Raw genomic sequence first — 23656 nt, forward strand, 5'->3', positions numbered from 1 at the left:
GGGCCGACAGTCACCACCGGCTCAGTCAGACCCCAGAGAAAGCATTACGTCTGTACCCAGGGCCCTGCATCCAGGCAGCCTGACTTCTGTCTTACTCTGATATTGTAGGGTCTGGTAACAGGGTCCTGGCTTGGTAAGGGAATCTGGTAGTAAAACTGAGACACATGCCATCAACTTGGCCCCAGAAGCCAGGCTAGAGCCACATTACCAGGCCCTGAAAGAAAAAAAAAAAAAGCATCCTGAGAGAATGCAGAGTTTGGTTTCAGACATACTGTATTGTGGGTGCTGGGCATGCAGGCTGGGGTGTCCACTGGGTTGTGAGCCAAGACCCCAGTTCTAAAGGTGAGGGCTTAGTGTGGGAATGGAGGGTCCAGCCACATGGAGGTCTTTCTTGAAACCCAGAGATAAGATCAATCAAGGAAGCGATGCAGAGAAAGAGAAGAGGACCAAAGATGTTCCGGGGAAACTGGGCTTTTAAGCAAGTGAAGGAAGGGGAAAGATAAGAGCGCAGATGCAGTTACAGCCCAATGGGCTGTAAACACAGCAGAAGGAAAAGCTAAGGGGAGAAGTAGGGAAGCGAAGAAACCCAGGTCAGGGGACTGAAATGGATCCATTAGGTTTGCCTACTTGGCCCCTGCTAAAGACTTTCAAGAAAGGTTCCAGTGGAGGGTCATATTACGAGAGCAGAGGGGCCAAGGACGCAAGTGTGCAAGTCCACTTGGTAGGTCTGGGGTAAGAAAGGAGCAGGGAGGCGGCCTGGGAGAATGGACATGAGGACAACCCACACAAGGTTAAGGGGGATTCCGGGCTGAGATCTGGAACAAGCACCAGAGGAAAGACTGCCCGTGATGGAGATGCCATGGAAGGCAAGCACTGCCTGGCAGAAGAGCTCAGCAGCTTTCAGCTGCAAGTAACAAAATGTCCCACAAAAGTGGATGAAACAAAAGAGCCTTATTTTTTACACATAAAGTACAAGGTGTCAGCCCCATGTTTCAGGAAGCTCCAGAAGCACTAGAACAAGAAGTATTTTTCATATATTCCAGATCTAGGTGACATCAAATGTACACAGTTGGCATGGGAACTGGAAAGCTTGAGGGACTTGATTTTCAAAATTCATTGTACAACTGTCTCTGCATTTTGCGTAGGTGTGGACGCTAATGGTGATGCTTAGGCCAGTGCAGGGCCAAACACATACTTCTTAATGAGTTTCCTAATACTTTCTTCACTGGATTATCAGCGCTCGTGTTTTTGGCCATCAAATGTATTTATGCAAATCACTTTTCCATCCAAGCATAACCTGTAAGTGTTGCTAAGTGACAGCTTTACCGCTGAAAGGCCCATTTTTTTGTGTGCAGGGGCATCCAGAGAAATGATGTGCCTGAGGTCCCATGTATATTCCCACTCTCCCCCTCCCCAGACAGCCCTGGCCATTGCCAGGGGGTCTCATTCCAATATCTGGGGCCAACAATACTTTGCTTGAAGTGATGAATCACGCTCATTAAATTAGGGTTGGTCACCTTCATGTGACTATTTATTTTGCCCTGTGTCTATCGATTGTAGAACTTTATTGATTACTAATTTCAGTTAAGACAGACCTCAAGCATTACAGATTCTGGCTCACTCCACCAATCCTGCGGGACAGAAAGGGAACAAATGCATGGAAGGTATGGATGGGAACGACTTCCTAAAAGTCAGAATGAAACCCCAGAATGGGACCCGTGATCTCGAGAGGAAGCAGTACCTCATTCCTAGATATGTCTGAACATTTGAATGTTTTCCTAGTGGGTCCTAAAACCCTTGGAGCCAAGGCAGATGCAAGGACTCAGAGGTAGCTCTTGTGTAAAGTTTGTGTTCCCAGGTGGCCTCGAGCAATCGCCATCACTGGAAACCTTAGTCTACCTGACTCCAATGCACTTGCCAGCCCTGACTTCTGTGGCCCAGCCAACCAGATCTCACTGTCCCGTCCCCCACTGAGAACCACTGTCCAGGCATTGCACCACGAAGCCACCACTTTTAAAGCTCCCCAGGTGATTCTGATGAACATGCAAGTTCAAACCACTTGTCCTCACGACAAATGAGAAACTCTACAGGCAGCGTTGTGGTCCCCAGTGACCTGGGACCTACCTGAGGGTTCCGTCTCATCTCCTGATGCTCTGCTGTCTTCAACTTCCAGCAGCACGAAACAGTTCGCATTTCTCCATGTATACCTGGTGGCCAGAGAGGAGGAAATCTGAGACTTGGCTTTGGATATGGGAGACGCTGGGACAAGGTAGGCTCCAGAACTTGCTTTCATGTGACTCCTTAAGATGTTAGGAAATAGGGCGCTCAACAGGGCTCAGCCTGACTTCCTGGGTCTTCTCTGCCCAGTCAACAAAACAGTGTTACCCTGCAGCTTTTGCTTCCTTCCCTTGTACGTGTGCCTTGCACAGACCTTACAGGGCCCTTGTGGGGAAGGGGTAGCTGTGGGCCTGAGCCATCCATGGCATTCTTCAGTTCGCTGATCATAAGCCACTTTTGTGTCTGCCTCCTGCAGGAAGCTGAGCTCTTCAAGGGTAGGCCCATATTATTCTGCTTTCTTTTTTTCCAGTTCTCAGCATGGTACTTGGCATATAGGAAGTGCTCAAAGAATTACTTATTCATAAGAAATTAATATATGAGGAGTGTACCTTCCCAGAGCCTGTGTGGGATGGAGGCAGGACAAAGGGAAGTATTTTTAGTTTCCATGACAAATCTGAGAAATATGGGTTTTACTCCCCATTACATAGACTCATGGGCTCAGGGGGAAGGAATTTAAACACAACAGAACCTGGCAAAGGACTTCAAGGTCTCACAATGTTCCCTCCAGTTGGCTGCCTCCTCTCCAGGTGAGAACTGACTCAAACCCACATATGAACATTGTAGGCCACACCAATGGGTATCATCATGACAATTATATTTGCAAGTTTCAGGATCAGTTGTGCAATTTCCCAAACTTCATTAAAGAAGTACTCTAGAAATCTGTTGACTTATGGGCCATTTGACTGTCTGAGATAGAATATAGAATGTTCCTGAGAATGGGCCCAGGGTCTAACAGATCCCTTTGTCCAGATAGCATCAGCATTCGGCTTGTGGGTAACTCCCATCATCCTTTTCTATACTATAGCATCCCTTTGGAACATCACCAGAATAGGATGTCACAACACCATCAACCAGGCCTTGAACAAATTCTGTTGGGGAGCTCCTAGTTCAGATCTAACCTTGTGTAACCTGGGCCTTCTTCTCCTACCCTCCCAGACCTGCCCCTTCATGCTCAACCTAAATCCACCCCTGGTACTTCCCAAACCAGATTAGAATGCACAATCCGAAGGGGAGAGTGACAGGCCACATTGCCCAGGAAGGAAACACTGAGATGTTGAGTGTGCCAGATGTATATTTAGAGCACCCTTCAGAGGAAAACCTGGGGAGGGAAAGGGAACAGTGGTAGGGAGCATAGGGACACATTCAGTTGTGCTGAAAACCCAATGGCACATTTGGCTGACCTCATGGGAAGCTCTGTAGTCAAACTGACCCTTCAGCACTGTTCCAAGGTGAGCACAAGTACTTTATACTCCCATGTCAACTATGCAATATTAAACTGGCCACGCCAAAAAGGGACATGGTCTTAGGTCAGTGACTTTTTATGAATTAAAGAGGTTGACAGATATCAAGGTTGTCTGCCAACAGTCCTGCAGCAACTGAAACAGTAAGTGCCCACTGAAGGGGGACTTGAGAAGCACATCATGTTATCTACCCTAGCATAGTAAAGAGTTTGTCTGTCTCCCTCAATGTGGGGAAACAGCACACCCTTCAAACCCTTCACCAACTCAGAGCAACCAACATAGGAGCTGGCTGCCTACTATGGACTCCAAAAATAAACCCTGCCTTCCAAAAGCTACCTCCTAATTCTTACTTTGGTAGGTCAACTCCTACAATGGGATGCTGGCCTCTATTTTCCCATCCAGCCTTTCAAAGTTATTTGCTGAGACTAGAATGAGTCCTGCATCTTCATCTGCTTGAGTGTCTTCCCAGTCCTTACTCAGGGATCCATCCTGTTTCCCTGCCACAAATAGGGAAAGCACAGAGGGCCAGGCCACAGCTCCTACCTGCCACTGGTTTCCACCTACTCCCTGTATTTACCTTCTTTACAGTGACAAGACCTGCTGGCCCCAAATAAAGCTCACTCCATCACAGTGACAAGGAATCCTGACAGCCCGGGACAGCAGCAGGGGCAGGCGCCCAGTGCCCCCTCAGGCCACAACCCATTGCCCACCCAGCAGAAGCTCATTTTAGGTAACAACATATTTTCATTATGGATGAGGGTAAAGGGAAGTCTGCAAGAGATTTTGAGGGGGCTTTCAGTGACAGGCCTGCACAGTTGAGAATGAGTTACATTTATAATATTACACAGGCCCAAGGACATTAATTAGTAACTGAGAAATGGGGAAAGGGGCATAACCACACATCTGTCAGCGACTGCCACTCCTTATCCATTTAGTTGTTCATTTGCCTATTCTGTCAGTAAGCACTAACTGATACTTACTTTGGGCCAAACTCTTACTGATACCTGGGGACGTGGAGATCAAGAGGCCTCAATGGAAAGCCATGTGCATTCTTTCCCCATGTTTCCACTACATCTCATAAAGGGCCACACTTCCACCCACTTTTCCCATGTAGGGAAATGCCTTAGAACTCGGTCCTCTCTCCACTGTCTCACCTCTCCCCTTTCCTATGAAAGGAAAGATGTCTAATCCAACCAGTCAGTTCAGGTTCTGTGATCTACATTTTCCCAGTGGACAGGGTTACAGTCCCAAAGACAGGCCCCTTCTTTTTTTTTTTAAGTATATAAAAAGTAATGTTTATTCACAACAGCCCCAAACTGGAAACAATCCAGATGTCCTTCCATGGGTGAGCGGCTAAACAAACTGGAATACTAGTGACAAGTGAAAAGGAATGAACCTCTGATACACACAACAACCTGTCTGTATCTTCAGAGGATAATGTAGAGTAAAAATATTAACCCCAGAAGTTATGCAGTGTATGATTCTACTTATATAGTATTATTTTTTATTAAGGTATTATTGATATACACTCTTATGAAGGTTTCACATAAAAAAGACAATGTGGTTACTACATTCACCCATGTTATCGTGTCCCCCCCATACCCCACTGCAGTCACTGCCCATCAGTGTAGTAAGATGCCACAGAGTCACTACTTATCTTCTCTGTGCTACACTATCTTCCCCATGACCCCCCACACACCATGTGCAGGCCCCTTCTTTCATTCCTCTTTGCCATCTAGGCTCTGAGACCATACATTCTCCTTCTCCTTCCTGCCTCTCTATTGTGAACCCAGCATGCAAGGACCCTTCCCAGGGGACAAGCCCACCATTACTGACCCCTCCTTTCTTCTCTACCCTCCCTGTTGACCTGTATGGTTGATGCAAGCAGGCCTGCAGTCCTATTTCACAGGGTTGGGCATTTGGAGTCTACTTTACAAGTTCTGCTGTCTTTTCTTATGGTTTGTTCAAGTTTACAGCTCCTGAAGTTTAGGGTAGCAAGCAGAAGATAGCACTTGGCCCCGGATCTGAGCCACAAGTTCCTAAAAAGATTACTAGAGTCTCTAGGTTTGATGGTTATTGAATATTGTGGAGCCATTATTAAACTAGGTAAAGATACCCCCAATCAGTTCATGTATATATTTGTTAATAGTCTAACTCTGAGTGGGAAGGAGGATGCAGTACTTCTCTCCCTCCAAATCCCCAAGAAGATGTAGGCTCTATCACCCTAGAGTTTACAGTCTAGGAGGCTGAAAAAAAGATACAAAACTGGAGGGAGCCAAGATGGCGGCGTGAGTAGAGCAGTGGAAATCTCCTCCCAAAAACACATAGAGCTATGAAAATATAACAAAGAAAAATCTTCCTAAAATAGAGACCACAGGACACAGGACAACATCCAGACCACATCCACACCTGCAAGAACCCAGCGCCTTGTGAAGGGGGTAAGATACAAGCCCCAGCCCGGCGGGACCCGAGCGCCCCTCCCCCCGGCTCCCGGCGGGTGGAGAGAAACCGGAGCAGTTTTTTTTTTTTGGCGAGCGCTTTTTGGAAGCCTTAGAGGGACGGGCCCCCGTTGCTGGGGAGGCAGGGTGGCGGGACCGGTGAGGAGGTGCCTGGGAACGGCGCCGGAGGACAAAGAATATCCCGCGTTTCTCCCTGCGAGACCTGGGGGCGGGTGCCTGAGACCGGTGCCTGAGGACGGAGGAGGTCGCGCGTTTTTCCCCTTTTTTTTTTTTCTCTTTTTGGCAAGCGCTTTTTGGAAGCCTTGAAGGGACGGGGACCCCAGTGCTAGGGAGGCACGGTGGCGGGACTGGTGAGCGGGTGGCTGGGACCGGCGCCTGAGGACAAAGAATATCCCCCGTTTTTCCCTGCGGGACCGGTGGGCGGGTGCCTGAGACCGGCACTTGAGGACAGAGGAAATCGCGCGTTTTTCCCCTTTTTTTTTTCTCTTTTCTGCGAGTGCTTTTTGGAAGGGAGGCAGGGCGGCGGGACTGGTGAGCGGGTGCCTGGGACCGGCACCTGAGGACAAAGAATATCCCGCATTTTTCCCTGTGGGACCGGTGGGTGGGTGCCTGAGACCAGCACCTGAGGACGGAAGAAATCGCGCGTTTTTCCCCTTTTTTTTCTCTCTTTTTGCCAAGTGCTTTTTGGAAGCCTTGAAGGGACAGGGACCCCGGTGCTAGGGAGGCAGGGCGGCGGGACTGGTGAGCGGGTGCGTGGGACCAGTGCCTGAGGACCAAGAATATTGAGCGTTCCTTCCCTGCGGGACCGGTGGGTGGGTGCTTTTTGGAAGCCTTGAAAGGACAGGGACCCTGGTGCTAGGGAGACAGGGCAGCAGGACCAGTGCGCGGGTGCCTGGGACCGGCACCTGAGGAAAAAAAAAAAAATCGCGTGTTTTTTCTTTTTTTTTTCCTTTCTGTTCCCTATCTCATTGTTGCTGTTGTTGTTTTGGTTTGGAGAGTGCTTTTTGGAAATCTTAAAGGGGCAGGACAGGTCACTTAGACCAGAAGCAGGGAATCTGGGGATCTCTGGGCACTCTAACCCCCTGGGCAGCAGGGAGCACAGAGGCCCCTTACGGAGATAAATAGTCTCCTGGCTGCTCCCCCTCCAACGGGGCTCCACCATTTTGGAGGAACAGCCCCAGCCAGGCCAAGCCCACAGCAACAGTGGAGATAAACCCCAAAGCAACTGGGCAGGAAGCAGAAGCCCTGTCTGCGCACAGCTGCCCAGCACAAGCCACTAGAGGTCGCTATTCTCCCAGGAAAAGGCTACAAACCAACAAGAAGGGAAGCTCTTCCAGCGGTCACTTGTACCAGCTCTGCAGACTACCTCTATCACCATGAAAAGGCAAAACTACAGGCAGACAAAGATCACAGAGACAACACCTGAGAAGGAGACAGACCTAACTAGTCTTCCTGAAAAAGAATTCAAAATAAAAATCATGAACATGCTGACAGAGATGCAGAAAAAAATGCAAGAGCAATGGGATGAGATGCAGAGAAAAATGCAAGAGCAGTGGGATGAGATGCAGAGAAAAATGCAAGAGCAGTGGGATGAAGTCCGGAAGGAGATCACAGATGTCAGGAAAGAGATCACAGAAGTGAAACAATCCCTGGAAGGATTTATAAGCAGAATGGATAAGATGCAAGAGGCCATTGAAGGAATAGAAGCCAGAGAACAGGAACGTATAGAAGCTGACATAGAGAGAGATAAAAGGATCTCCAGGAATGAAACAACACTAAGAGAAATATGTGACCAATACAAAAGGAAAAACATTCGTATTATAGGGATACCAGAAGAGGAAGAAAGAGGAAAAGGGATAGAAAGTGTCTTTGAAGAAATAATTGCTGAAAACTTCCCCAAACTGGGGGAGGAAATAATCGAACAGACCATGGAATTATACAGAACCCCCAACAGAAAGGATCCAAGGAGGACAACACCAAGACACATAATAATTAAAATGGCAAGGATCAAGGACAAGGAAAGAGTTTTAAAGGCAGCTAGAGAGAAAAAGGTCACCTATAAAGGAAAACCAATCAGGCTAACATCAGACTTCTCAACAGAAACCCTACAGGCCAGAAGAGAATGGCATGATATACTTAATGCAATGAAACAGAAGGGCCTTGAACCAAGGATACTGTATCCAGCACGACTATCATTTAAATATGATGGTGGGATCAAACAATTCCCAGACAAGCAAAAGCTGAGGGAATTTGCTTCCCACAAACCACCTCTACAGGGCATCCTACAGGGACTGCTCTAGATGGGAGCACCCCTAAAAAGAGCACAGAACAAAACACACAACATATGAAGAATGGAGGAGGAGGAATAAGAAGGGAGAGAAGAAAAGACTCTCCAGACAGTGTATATAACAGCTCAATAAGCGAGCTAAGTTAGGCAGTAAGATACTAAAGAAGCTAACCTTGAACCTTTGGTAACCACAAATCTAAAGCCTGCAATGGCAATAAGTACATATCTTTCAATAGTCACCCTAAATGTAAATGGACTTAATGCACCAATCAAAAGACATAGAGTAATAGAATGGATAAAAAAGCAAGACCCATCTATATGCTGCTTACAAGAAACTCACCTTAAACCCAAGGATAAGCATAGACTAAAAGTCAAGGGATGGAAAAACATATTTCAGGCAAACAACAGTGAGAAGAAAGCAGGGGTTGCAGTACTAATATCAGACAAAATAGACTTCAAAACAAAGAAAGTAACAAGAGATAAAGAAGGCCACTACATAATGATAAAGGGCTTAGTCCAACAAGAGGATATAACCATTCTAAATATATATGCACCCAATACAGGAGCACCAGCATATGTGAAGCAAATACTAACAGAACTAAAGAGGGAAATAGACTGCAATGCATTCATTGTAGGAGACTTCAACACACCACTCACCCCAAAGGATAGATCCACCGGGCAGAAAATAAGTAAAGACACACAGGCACTGAACAACACACTAGAACAGATGGACCTAATAGACATCTATAGAACTTTACATCCAAAAGCAACAGGATATACATTCTTCTCAAGTGCACATGGAACATTCTCCAGAATAGACCACATACTAGCTCACAAAAAGAGCCTCAGTAAATTCCACAATATTGAAATTCTACCAACCAATTTTTCAGACCACAAAGGTATGAAAGTAGAAATAAATTCTACAAAGAAAACAAAAAGGCTCACAAACACATGGAGGCTTAACAACATGCTACTAAATAATCAATGGATCAATGAACAAATCAAAATAGAGATCAAGGAATATATAGAAACAAATGACAACAACAACACTAAGCCCCAACTTCTGTGGGATGCAGCGAAAGCAGTCTTAAGAGGAAAGTATATAGCAATCCAGGCACACTTGAAGAAGGAAGAACAATCCCAAATGAATAGTCTAACATCACAATTATTAAAACTGGAAAAAGAAGAACAAATGAGGCCTAAAGTCAGCAGAAGGAGGGACATAATAAAGATCAGAGAAGAAATAAACAAAATTGAGAAGAATAAAACAATAGCAAAAATCAACGAAACCAAGAGCTGGTTCTTTGAGAAAATAAACAAAATAGATAAGCCTCTAGCCCAACTTATTAAGAGAAAAAGAGAGTCAACACAAATCAACATAATCAGAAATGAGAATGGAAAAATCACGACAGACTCCACAGAAATACAAAGAATTATTAAAGACTACTATGAAAACCTATATGCCAACAAGCTGGAAAACCTAGAAGAAATGGACAACTTCCTAGAAAAATACAACCTCCCAAGACTGACCAAGGAAGAAACACAAAAGTTAAACAAACCAATTACAAGCAAAGAAATTGAAACAGTAATCAAAAAACTACCCAAGAACAAAACCCCGGGGCCGGACGGATTTACCTCGGAATTTTATCAGACACACAGAGAAGACATAATACCCATTCTCCTTAAAGTGTTCCACAAAATAGAAGAAGAGGGAATACTCCCAAACTCATTCTATGAAGCCAACATCACCCTAATACCAAAACCAGGCAAAGACCCCACCAAAAAAGAAAATTACAGACCAATATCCCTGATGAACGTAGATGCAAAAATACTCAATAAAATATTAGCAAACAGAATTCAACAGTATATCAAAAGGATCATACACCATGACCAAGTGGGGTTCATCCCAGGGATGCAAGGATGGTACAACATTCGAAAATCCATCAACATCATCCACCACATCAACAAAAAGAAAGACAAAAACCACATGATCATCTCCATAGATGCTGAAAAAGCATTTGACAAAATTCAACATCCATTCATGATAAAAACTCTCAGCAAAATGGGAATAGAGGGCAAGTACCTCAACATAATAAAGGCCATATATGATAAACCCACAGCCAGCATTATACTGAACAGCGAGAAGCTGAAAGCATTTCCACTGAGATCGGGAACCAGACAGGGATGCCCACTCTCCCCACTGTTATTTAACATAGTACTGGAGGTCCTAGCCACGGCAATCAGACAAAACAAAGAAATACAAGGAATCCAGATTGGTAAAGAAGAAGTTAAACTGTCACTATTTGCAGATGATATGATACTGTACATAAAAAACCCTAAAGACTCCACTCCAAAACTACTAGAACTGATATCGGAATACAGCAAAGTTGCAGGATACAAAATCAACACACAGAAATCTGTAGCTTTCCTATACACTAACAACGAATCAATAGAAAGAGAAATCAGGAAAACAATTCCATTCACCATTGCATCAAAAAGAATAAAATACCTAGGAATAAACCTAACCAAGGAAGTGAAAGACTTATACTCTGAAAACTACAAGTCACTCTTAAGAGAAATTAAAGGGGACACTAATAAATGGAAACTCATCCCATGCTCATGGCTAGGAAGAATTAATATCGTCAAAATGGCCATCCTGCCGAAAGCAATATACAAATTTGATGCAATCCCTCTCAAATTACCAGCAACATTCTTCAATGAATTGGAACAAATAATTCAAAAATTCATATGGAAACACCAAAGACCCCGAATAGCCAAAGCAATCCTGAAAAAGAAGAATAAAGTAGGGGGGATCTCACTCCCCAACTTCAAGCTCTACTACAAAGCCATAGTAATCAAGACAATTTGGTACTGGCACAAGAACAGAGCCACAGACCAGTGGAACAGATTAGAGACCCCAGAAATTAACCCAAACATATATGGTCAATTAATATTTGATAAAGGAGCCATGGACATACAATGGCAAAATGACAGTCTCTTCAACAGATGGTGCTGGCAAAACTGGACAGCTACATGTAGGAGAATGAAACTGGACCATTGTCTAACCCCATATACAAAGGTAAACTCAAAATGGATCAAAGACCTGAATGTAAGTCACGAAACCATTAAACTCTTGGAAAAAAACATAGGCAAAAACCTCTTAGACATAAACATGAGTGATCTCTTCTTGAACATATCTCCCCGGGCAAGGAAAACAACAGCAAAAATGAGCAAGTGGGACTACATTAAGCTGAAAAGCTTCTGTACAGCGAAAGACACCATCAATAGAACAAAAAGGAACCCTACAGTATGGGAGAATATATTTGAAAATGACAGATCTGATAAAGGCTTGACGTCCAGAATATATAAAGAGCTCACACGCCTCAACAAACAAAAAACAAATAACCCAATTAAAAAATGGGCAGAGGAACTGAACAGACAGTTCTCCAAAAAAGAAATACAGATGGCCAAGAGACACATGAAAAGATGCTCCACATCGCTAATTATCAGAGAAATGCAAATTAAAACTACAATGAGGTATCACCTCACACCAGTAAGGATAGCTGCCATCCAAAAGACAAACAACAACAAATGTTGGCGAGGCTGTGGAGAAAGGGGAACCCTCCTACACTGCTGGTGGGAATGTAAATTAGTTCAACCATTGTGGAAAGCAGTATGGAGGTGCATCAAAATGCTCAAAACAGACCTACCATTTGACCCAGGAATTCCACTCCTAGGAATTTACCCTAAGAACGCAGCAATCAAGTTTGAGAAAGACAGATGCACTCCTATGTTTATCGCAGCACTATTTACAATAGCCAAGAATTGGAAGCAACCTAAATGTCCATCTGTAGATGAATGGATAAAGAAGATGTGGTACATATACACAATGGAATACTACTCAGCCATAAGAAGTGGAAAAATCCAACCATTTGCAGCAACATGGATGGAGCTGGAGAGTATTATGCTCAGTGAAATAAGCCAAGCGGAGAAAGAGAAATACCAAATGATTTCACTCATCTGAGGAGTATAGGAACAAAGGAAAAACTGAAGGAACAAAACAGCAGCAGAATTACAGAACCCAAAAATGGACTAACAGGTACCAAAGGGAAAGGAACTGGGGAGGATGGGTGGGCAGGGAGGGATAAGGGGGGGGAAGAAGAAGGGGGGTATTAAGATTAGCATGCATGGGGGGGAGGGAGAAAGGGGAGGGTGGGCTGCACAACACAGAGAGGACAAGTAGTGACTCTACAACATTTTGCTAAGCTGATGGACAGTAACCGTAATGTGGTTGTTAGGGGGGACCTGATATAGGGGAGAGCATAGTAAACATAGTATTCTTCAGGTAAGTGTAGATTAAAAATTTAAAAAAAAAAAAGAAAGAAAGAAAGAAAAGGGGGATTACTCCTTAACAGGATAAAACTATTGGTAAATCAAAGATCAACGCATGCTTTAAATATCCTTAATGTTGATCACTTAAAGGGTGTCAGATGATCAGCTATGGAGGTACTCTTTTCTGATAATATTCCTTTCTCTTAATTAAAAAAAAAAAAAAAAAGCAGTTACTGTGTGCTGACCTCCAATGAGTTCTGCACAGTGGTATAGAGGGCATGTCAAAGTGTGGGCAAAGGGTCTGTTTGTTTCTACGCAGAAGATCAAGGCCTAGCTTGGATACCCAGAAAATGAACTAAGATACGATATGAGGAGGAGCTTCCGGCATCAGCACTCTCTGGAGGACTCGTGCCGGGGGATGATCATCAAAAAAGCCTCCACAGGGATCCGGACGATGCTGCGGTTGTGGCTGCATCCAGCCCACCGTCTCCTGGACTTGCCATAAGAAGGAGGAGGGAGATGTCTAGGCTGGCATGTGCATACAGTGAGACAACGAATTTGACTGGATCTGTACTGTTGGAACTCAACCAGGAGTTGGGAGGGGTGCAAGTTGTAGCACCCCAAAATCTCATGACTATAGACTATCTATGGTTAAAAGAACATATGGGATGTGAACAGATCCCAGAAATGGGCTGCTTTAATTTGTCTGATGGTTCAAGTACAGTTGGAAAATATCCATCATATCATAGATAAATTTTCACAAATGCCTAGGGTGCCTAAATGGTTTTCTTGGCTTCACTGGAGATGGCTGGTAATTATAGATTTGCTTTGTTTATGTCACCATATTCCTATTATGTTAATATGTGTGTGCAAATTAGTTAGTAGTTTAAAACCTATACATACTTAAGGTACAATACAAGAAGATATGTCAAAGAAATAATCAATCCTCCCAAGTTTCCTTCATATGCTACATCTATAGCTTTTCTTCTTCCTTCCTAATTACAAACTTTAAATAGAATTCGTGCCTCATATCGAATTTACCGAGTATCATAATTCCTCCAGGTGGTAAAGATACCTCGAGACAAGTGCTGGGCATAGAAGCCACAGGGCATAAATCTGCAAAGAAGTAAAAAGCTAACCTTTGCAAACAATAAGGCTTCTCTCTCACTTACCAACTTTACATTTCCCTGTATGGCCCCGGAAGATGACTGGTTAGCCAGAGACGGGTAAGATTCCTCAAGGGAGGAACAACCTAAGACAGGCACAGTCGCAGGGGGGCCATCAGGTGAGAATTTGGGGATCAACAGAGGTGAGGCTCAGAACCTCACCCCCCCTGCTTTGAGAGAAATCTTCTGCATCCGTGGATGTCTTGCTGCCCTTGTCTAGCCTGGATTAATACTTAGTCCATAGGCACACACCTGATCATCTGATCATCTACATTTGCCTTCTTACAGCACTAAACTATGTTTTCTACCTTTATCTTGCATCTACCTACCACTTCAGCATTTTATTAAAAATAAAAATAATAATAATAATAGGAGAAATGTGGGATGAACATATAAATCAAGTACAAAAATCAAATGAATATTCATATTTGACCTGATGGTTTATAGGTCATATTGCATGATCAAAACCGAAAGTTTCTGTGATGACTGCCCTTGTACTGTTCACCATGTAAGAATTTATTCACTCTGTAAGAATTCGTTCACCATGTAAGAACTTGTTCGTTATGCTTCAGAAGATTGGAGACTGACGAGAATTAGGCTTGAGATGGATTAATGATTGTACATTGAGCATTGACCCCCCTATACTGAATTTTATTGTTGTTAACAACCATTTGATCAATAAATATGAGAGATGCCCTCTCAAAAAAAAAAAAAAAAAAAAAAAAAAAAAAGATACAAAACTACAGTAAAATACCTAACCTAGACTGAGTGAGCCATTGGTAAAGTTTTCATGGAAGCAGTTAATGCAGAAGACGGACCTGAATGGTGAATAAGGGGAATGATCTTGGAGCAAGAGTGGTGTTTTTGTTTCACTTAGCCCTTTTTCTGGTGTTTGAGGGATTTTGGTTTGTACCAGATTCTTTTGCCATTTCATACTCCTAATGATTATTATGGAAGAATAGCTTTGTGTTGGCAGCAACCTCTAGTGGTCTACTGTCTGGAGCTGCCGAGCCCCTGGAGCGATGGCAGGTGTCACAGGCACATGGCATCAGTGCCTGCTGGGAGGAATAAGCTCTTCCCTGCTTCCCTGCCACAGTGCCTGCCTCTACTGCCAGGGCCAGTGGGGCAAGCATGCAGGGAGGAGCCTCTGAGTTACCCCCTGTAGCTGCCGTAGGCAGGGCCATCCTCCAGCTGGCCTGGCATGATGGTGGAGGCAGCAGGTTTGCAAACTGGTGCTGACCAGGAGGAAGGTGTGGCAGGCTGTGTATCACAGTGAGAGGTCTTGACGCTGCATTGCGAGCCAGGGGGATGGAGTGCCTGAAGCTCCTTAAAGTTTAAAGTTCCCAACCTGCTGGGCTGAGTGTGCTGGGACGATTTTGTCCACCTGCCCTTTTTCCTGAGCAGCAAGCTCTGTGTAATCCTTGCCCCTTTAGCAGCCCTCTGGCTGTTGGGAAATCTTTCAACATGCCCACCTTTCTTTTGTCCCAGAGCAGCCAGTTGTGGGCACCTGTTCTCTACAAGCAGCTGGAATCTCAGTCTCTCTGAGTATTCCACCTGTCTTTGCTTTCCAACCCCTCTAGTCTCCAGAGCACCATGTAATTTGGGTTCATGCTCCCAGACCAGGTACCCAAGGCTGGGTGTTTAGCAGTCCTAGGCTTCTACTCCTTCCCCACTCTGTTTCTCTTCCTCCCACCTGTGAGCTGGGGTGGGGGTAAGGCTTGGGTCCCACTGAATCAAGGCTTTGCTACTTTACCCTTTTGTGAGGTCTTCTCTTTTCACCAGATGTAAGCCATCTGGTGCAGTCTTCTTTCTGGTCACTCTTTCAGAATTAGTTGTATTTGCTATATTTTCATGTTAGATGTGGTTTTGGGAGGAGGTTTCTTCCTCACTTCTCACACCACCATCTTGTTTAATCCTGGTCCTTTCCACTAGTTGAGAATTTAAACTTGAAAATTCCTAGATTCCTCCCAGATCTACAAATCTTTGATACATGATTGTGGCTGCTGCTGTGTTACCCACAGTGGTCAGGCAGAGCATCATGATGTCCACCTTGGAGAACTATATCTACCATATCCTTGGGCAGCCGCTGCAAGCATTACCGAGGGCCATGGTCTGATCTGTATCTGTGCTCGAGAGGGTGGGTGCAGGAGAGGCCGGGAGTCTGGGTGGGTGGATGGTTGGGATGCAGGGTCCAGGGTGGTGTTTAGGGTGCAGGTGCAGGGTTAAGGACCCACTCTGAAGTCTTTATCACAGTGTCTTGGCCTCTTAGTGTTCTTTTCCCTTGATGAGAGATGGTGGCCCTGGAATCTCTGTTACATAGTAGGCAGCAATAAATGTATGCTATTTGGGTGGCTATTTGATGATTGGTAGGTCAATTGATTTGTCAAGGATTCTGTCATGATCATGGGCCATATTTTCTCAATAAATTTAGACCTCTGTGTAGGCATCTCTTATGTATTAAAATGCTTTCACTCTAGGTAAAGGAAATGTGGATCTGGGCACCATGTGTCCTAATCTCTGTTTGTAGTAGGAAGAATAATGGCTCCCTCAGAACAATGGTTATCTGGCTTCAGAACATCTGCCATAGATGTCTGTGTCTCAAGTCCTGGAATATGTGAATTTGTTAGGTTATACAGCAAAGGGGTTATTTACGTTGCAGGTGGAATTAGATTGCTACTAATAACTGAACTGCAAGTAGGAATATTATCCTGGATTATCCAGAAGAGCCCAGTATAATCAAAGAATCCCTTACAAGTGGAAGGAGGAGGCAGAAAGGAAAATCAAGGGGAGGCACAATGATGGAAGAGTGGTCAGGGCGATGTGTCGCTGCTGGCTTGGAAGATGGAGGAGGGGACTGTGAGCCAAGGCATGTGGGCAGTCTTTAGAAGCTGGAAAAGGTAGGGAAACAGATTCTCCCCCAGAGCCTCCAGGGGGGATGCAGCCCTGCTGACATCTCGATTTTAGCCCACTGAGACTGTGTCAGACTTCTCTCTAACAGACTGAACTCTAAGTTTGTTGTTTCAAGTGACAAAGTTTGTGGCAACTTGTTAGAGCAACAGAAAACTTACATACTGTTCTAAACAGACCTCTTCCATCCGCTGCCCCCGTGCCCTAGCCCTACTTCCTATGTGCCAGGGAGTGACAACCTTGGTTCCTGACATTTGGGAATTTTCCTGATTCAGTGACCTGGGCCTCTGACATTCCAGTAGAATCCATAATATTAATGCATTTGGTGAATTTTATTGAAGGTACATTCTGTGCAGACACTATGCTAAGAGCTATGTGATTATACAGGATTAAATATGGTGACGCTTGCTCAGTCTATAGGATAGACGTGGTTCTATGGGTGAGGTGACACACCAAAAGCAGGTTCATAAGAGGGGTAACTGTTCCTAACAGGGATCTTCTGGAACTCTGTCAGTGACTAGAATCTCATCATCTTCCTAAACTACTAGTTCCATGAGAATTTTCCACCTGGCTATGAGTTGGTACAATCTGTTACCTTAAGGGCATGGTCTTCCTCTCTGGTCTCCTTGGGACAAATCTCTGCAAAAAGTGGGAACTGGCAGAGAGTAAAGTTTGGAAGGTAGATCATTCTTGGAGGAGAAAAGGCATGAGAAGTCATGATGGCAGCACTCTGCCACTCTGCACCCGAGATGCACTCTTACAAAAGCTAACATGCTAGGTGAGAGGGAATCTTGAGAACACAAAACATAGATCACAAGTGGGAGAAAGGGGCACAACTGAGACTCTGGAGAACCCACTGGGCAATAGGGAGCCATGACAGATTCTTGAGAAGAGGAGGACAGAGCGAGGCTGGAGTGTGCAAGGATGAGTGTGCTGCTGTGGGTGGGACAGAGGCAACAGGGAAGGGAAACCTTGAGCAATTATCAGTTTCAGTTCTGAAGCTGGATCATCAACTTCCTACCATGCCCAATGTACTGAGTCAGACAGATCCGATGTTGCTTTTTCATTAACATTGACAATATTGTGAACTCTGTTCACACAATCTCCATTAAAACCATGGAGGGTGAGGCATTGACTTTTTAAACTAAAAAAAATCCCTGAAAACTCTCAAAACTTTCCTATCATCCAAAGCTCATTAGATCAGACCCATCAAATACTGCTCTTCAAGGTAAAAAACAAGTGCATAAACATGGAGCAATTTTTACTTCTATTCTCTATTAATTGCCTGACATATTAATGATATTTTAACAAATAATCTGTGACATTCTTGCAGCCTAGCTTCAAAATGTAGGTGCCGGTTTATAAATTGAAGAATAATAACTGTAACAGCTATGTAGCTCTTTGCATTTTTCATGGCATTTTCACGTGCATTATGTCATTGGACTTCAGAAGCACTATGTGGAGTTGGCCTAATAGAGACTGAGAGAAGTTGAAAGCCAGGAGTCAACCGCAGGCAGCGTCACTCAAAACACTTTGCTCTTTCCACAGAAGCATAGTGCTTCTTATGTTTGAACTAATGGCACGACACGTGTGAGAAGAAACATGACACGAAGCCAGATGACATAATATCCAGGCTGAAACAACTGGCAGGGCCGAGGCCGAACGCTCACTCCCACAGAGCCAGCGCCAGGATGGGCCCCATCAGACCCGATGACCTTATTCCAGGCCCAGAAATGCTAAACTGGAAGCTGCCAGCAGAGAACAGGCCTGGGTCATCTGAAAAATGTGACTGGTATGAAAAATGCAATTTCGGTTTCCTAAATTGTAAGGTGTCACAGATGATTTCACACCTGGTTCCATCCCAACCCAGAGGATTATTGTGTAAATGCTGAGCTAAGCAGATCCCACCCCACGCCCTGATCAGACCCATTCCATTCCAGCAAAACCGGGGGGAAGAGGGAGGCTAGAACTTTGTTGGGAGGAAATAAGGGAGTAAGCTCTGAAATGAGCTCTTTAAAACTCTCCCTTTGTTCCGATCAAAATGTCCACATCTATCAGCTACGTGAAAGGGACTCACAGCCCCCGGCTGCAGTGACCTTTGCCATCAGCATGAAGGTGGACCCCACCATGCAGATACAAAAATGCACCCCAATGGCCACTGCTATGTGACCAGCACCTGCCAGTTGAAAAGCTATGGGATCTGAGAGAGGAGAACCAACAGGTTTGGATGCAGCCATGTGCCAGGCACTGTGCTGGGCTCTTAACAATATTTTCTTACTGATTTCTCATAAACTCTATGCCAAGCTGAAAATATATATTAAAAAACTGAGGATCCAAGAGTGAAATAAATTCCCCCCCGTGGTCACAGAGCCCACTTACAGGTGTTAAAGAGCTCATTTGCAACATCCAAAGTATGTCACAATGGGGCCCCTGCTACCTGGGTAGCACACAGCTAGGATGAAATCCAAGGCCACCTTTCTTCAAAACCCATGTTCCAGAATTTGTTGAAGACTCCAATAAATAGCTGCCAAATAAATAAGGGAATACAGGTATTTCTACCACACGATGCTACCTTCCAAATTATGGGATAACAGAGACGAAAAGGATTTAACTTAGAGGAAAAAGAATAACTAGGGTAATTGGACAAGGCTGGTGAACACCCAGCATTCACAGCCTCACTCACCTGGAGCCGGACTGCACTGGGAGGGTCCTTCTGAGGAAAGCGAGCACAGGATGTGAAATGTGTCCGGGGCGCTGACACCTCTTGGCAACACAGCCCCAGGGAGACTCTATGTCTTGGCCTGCCAGGGAGTGTGGTGAAGAGCACGTGCATGCCCATGCTCCCAGGCCTGCACACAGCCCTGCTCAGGAGTGCCTTCACAGGGGGAGACCATCCCTCCCGCGACAGCAGCAGTGACACTTCCAGGCTGATCCCCCGTGGTCCACTCCTCACCACTGAGGGCAGTGACTTCAATCCAAGGCCAGCTGGCCCCCGGTTACCGGGCACAGAGCCTCTGCCTCAGGAACCTCAGTGTCCACAGCGGGGTGGCGAAGATGCCCAGCAGGAAGCCTGTCAGTCTTTTGAAGCCCAGAGTGACTCGGCCAATATGAGTGGTGGTGGAGCAAACTGATGCTGTGGTTATCAGTTCGGTACAGGTCAACGTTTTGCAGAAGACTCAGTCTCTGTTTTTTCATCTTCCTCTCCACCCACCCACTGCTATCGTCCTGAGGGGCATTAACACACACAGAGTTGACTCAGCCAACTGTCATGAGAAGCGGTTGAGAGGGGGAAAGATCACTTACCTTCCCATCCCAGCCTGGGACAAGGACTGGTTGTGGCTCCTTGATCAGGCTGTTTCTTCCCTCTATGCCTCAGTTTTTCATCTGAAAAAAAAAAGGATTGTTATGAGTTTTGGTGAGAAAATCCATAGAAAGCACTTCGCCCTGTGCTCTTCAGCGTAATGTCAGTGAACATTTCCACCTCCACATCCGTTGCCACACTGGATCTTACGGCCACCCAGAAAGTTTCTGGCTTGCAATCTTAAAATCTAACATCTGGCCACAGCCTATTTCTTACCTGCCATCTCTCATCTGACCTTACCTATGTCCAGTCCCTTGAGTTGCTTTTTTCTCTGCACATCGGGTCCCTGTCCAAGCCCTCTCTTCGTCCCACTGCTCCAATCCTCTGCGGCAATCATTCCCATGAGCACCCAACCATGGGTCAAACCAGTCACCTGCCCCTGCTGCTGCCCCGGGAGCCCTCCTCACGCTGGAGGTAGTGACCCAGCCATGCCCCATCCTGGACCCTTTCCCAGCTGTGCCATAAACACACCTTGGTCCTCAAGCAGCTCTCCCCTGTTGCCCTAAGTGGACCTGCCCCACTGTCCTCCAGTCCCAGCCCCAGGTTCACAGCAGATCACCTTGCTTCCTACCTCCACGTGGTAATGGTGAGGTTAGATGTAAACTGTCTCCAGATTTTGTTTCATCACCTGCAAGTTTAGAAACCTCCACGTCTCCTTACCACATCCTTGTCCTGGGAAGATGTGTCTCCTTCCACCTTCCTTGGCAGCAGGCACTCCTCAGGAGTCTTGCCCAACAGCTACCACTTCTGTGCCCTGTACTGCCATGCTTCCCCTTGGCATATAAATATGCTCACACTTCCCATACCTTAAACAGAAAAGGAAAATCTCCCTCGACCTTTTCTCTCTCTCCAGGCCCTTTGTTCAAGGAGTTGTCTGCATGCCTGCCTCTGCTCCTTCCCCTCCACTGGCCGTGCAGGCTTCCCAGGGAACCACCCTGAGAAAATCAGTAACAAGTGTGGAGCTGTGCTTGCCTCCATCCTCTTCCTCACTTCTCCCATCTAATAATTCAAGTTCTAGCAGCTCTGACTCTACCTGCTTAATAACTTTAAAATCTGTCGCATCTCTCCATTCAACTAGCACTGATGTGTTCCGGCCTTCCAGACTTGCCGAGGGACATCTAATTCACACCCCCAATCCGGCCTCTACGTCATGCCAAAGAGGGAAAGTAGGAATGTTACTCTCCTGGCTCAGCATCGTAAAATGGTCCCCCCTGCGCTGTGGGACAGAATCCGCTGTCCTCCTCACGGCACATAAGGAAGGCCTTTTACGATCGGGCAGTCGTGAGTCCTGCCACCGTAAGGGCTGACTGAAGCACGGTGTGAGAATCTACCTGGTCATGAGCCTCCCTCGGTCAGGGCACATATTCATTTCCCTCTTCGGTAAAAGGCTTTTGGTAGGAGATAAAAGTTGTTCAAGACTGTCAGTGGAAATTCATAAAATGCGACCCAAATTGGAATATTTTTATAGCTTAATAGAAATAGGAACACATTTCATATGGTTATTTCTTGAGACGGTTCTCCTACTGCAGAAGGCACGACTCACCCGAGAAGATGCTGAGAGAAGCGACTTCCACATGGCCCAGATGTCGTCTCGTGTGATATTTGCAAGTCCAGAACCAAAGGGTCCCTCCCCCTGCCCACAGCATCCCAGCTGCTCCACCCGTGGCCCTCGTGCTCCAGCTTGCCAGCCCACACCTGCGAGGCAGTCGTTATTATGCTCCCTTCCAGATGAGGACCTGGAATTCCTTAATGAAAGGCGATTTTCTTTAGATTCCATGTTCAGTGTCCACAGCAGAGCTGGAAGCAGAACCTGGTCTCTTGCCACTGTGGTGCAGGGTGTCTGCCCACAGGTGCGGGGAGTCCACAGGGCCCAGTGTGAGGAGCCCCTGAGTTTCTGGGCTACATGTGTGTTAGCACAGAGGCTGTGACAGAGCCAAAGGCCTGGGGCCACAGGCACCCACACAGATACAAGAGGAAGAGGAGGGGAAGGAAGAGGAGATGAGGCTGAAAAAAGGAGTAGGCACAGGATGCGCCGGCCACAGGGAGCCCAGGAGGAGGCAGGAAGCAGGACATGCTGAGCCCCCAGCTTGGCCTCTCAGGAAGCTTGAAGGCTGCACTCCCTGCTCTGACTCGAGAAGCACTGAGTGTCCCTCTGAGTCACAAGGTATTTTCACCAGATCCTTGGGTACAGCCCTGGAATACCATGCAGAGGCAGGTGACCACTCTGTTTGAATTCTTTAGTCCCACCAGCTTTCTCCTGAGCCAGTTAATGATTCTGCACCACTTCAGGCTCCTGGCAGCCCAGCCAGCTTCACGCTAATGGCTCCTGCCATCCAGGCCACATGCACAATGCCACTGACATTGTAGGCACAGCCTGCGACCCAGCAGAGGTCTGCCTCCCTCGCACACTCACACACAGGTACACACACACATTTTCAGTGGAAATTCATAAAATGTGATACAAATTGTAATATTTTTATAGCTTAAGGGAAATAAGAAATTACCTGTGATTCTCCTACTGCAGAAGGTACCTTACCACTCAACCAAGAAGATACTGAGAGAAGCAACTTCCATATGACCCAGATGTTGACTGTGAGACCATGGCAGGGGGAAAGCACATTGTGCAATTGTGTGTGTGCATGCACACATGTGTGCATGCATGCGTGTTTGCACATGTGTGTGCAGGGGATAGGGGTGAGAGGGCTGCCAGTGTAACCTGGGTAGTTGGAATCATCCTAACTGAGGAAATGACATCAGAGTACAGGCTTGAACATGTCTCAAGGATAACCAAGGGAAGACCATTCCAGGCAGTGGGAGGAGCTGGTGCAAAGGCCCTGAGGTTGAGAACACACCTGGTGTATTGGAGAAACGGCATGGAGGCCAGTGTGGGCCAAAGCAAGCAAGAGGGAACAGAGCAGGAGATGCCATCACAGAAGGTTAGGGGGCCAGCTCATGCTCCTCTGCTATTCCCCACTCTGCACCTGAGGAGCCTTTTCTCTAACACATCACCGTCACGACTCCCCAAGCAAGCTGGGTGTCCTCTTGCCTCAGCACCTGTTCCTATGTTCTGATGCCACGTTCGACTGACACCTCCTGCCTCGGCAGAGCTGAGCATCCCATTCCCTGTGCTCCCATTTTCCTTGACTATAAAGCTATTACAGCCCTAGACACACTGCAGTGCAGTGACCCAACACCCTGTCTCTGTCACCGCCAGACTGGGCTCCTCCTGTCTCCCCATCTGGCTGGAAGGAGAACAGGCAGAAGGACCGGAGAGGGAACTGGAAGTACCACTGTACCTGAAAATGGACAGTATCCTGGCCAAACACACACTGAGCCTCTTTCAGTTTCCTTGTCTGTAAAATGAATGTAACAATCTTATTCTACCTACCTTCCTTCCAGAGTTATTCTGTGGGTCAAAAAATGGAGTGGGGCTTATGGCGTGAGGCTGACAAGTGCAAAGGGTGGTCACGACTGTTCCTGTTTCATGACCTAGAAAACCCTTTATGCTGTACAGATAGATGCCTCTGGTCCCAATCATGTCCCAGTTGTGTGCCCTTGGTTCCAGT

General features: G+C 46.0%; 1 long non-coding RNA gene across 2 annotated transcripts in view; it reads right to left on the reverse strand.

Moving 5' to 3' along the window:
* The window catches only part of LOC118973706 (uncharacterized), a 517996-nt gene that overhangs the window by 285487 nt on the left and 208853 nt on the right, over positions 1–23656 (reverse strand). For both annotated transcript variants that reach the window (XR_012126596.1, XR_005063193.2), the window contains 2 exons: positions 20033–20113; positions 2125–2207 (listed from right to left, as the gene is read on the reverse strand). This is a non-coding gene — a long non-coding RNA (uncharacterized lncRNA). The remainder of the gene's footprint in view (positions 1–2124; positions 2208–20032; positions 20114–23656) is intronic.

Source organism: Manis javanica, chromosome 17 (assembly GCF_040802235.1).
Source record: "Manis javanica isolate MJ-LG chromosome 17, MJ_LKY, whole genome shotgun sequence".
Lineage (NCBI taxonomy): Eukaryota > Metazoa > Chordata > Mammalia > Pholidota > Manidae > Manis > Manis javanica.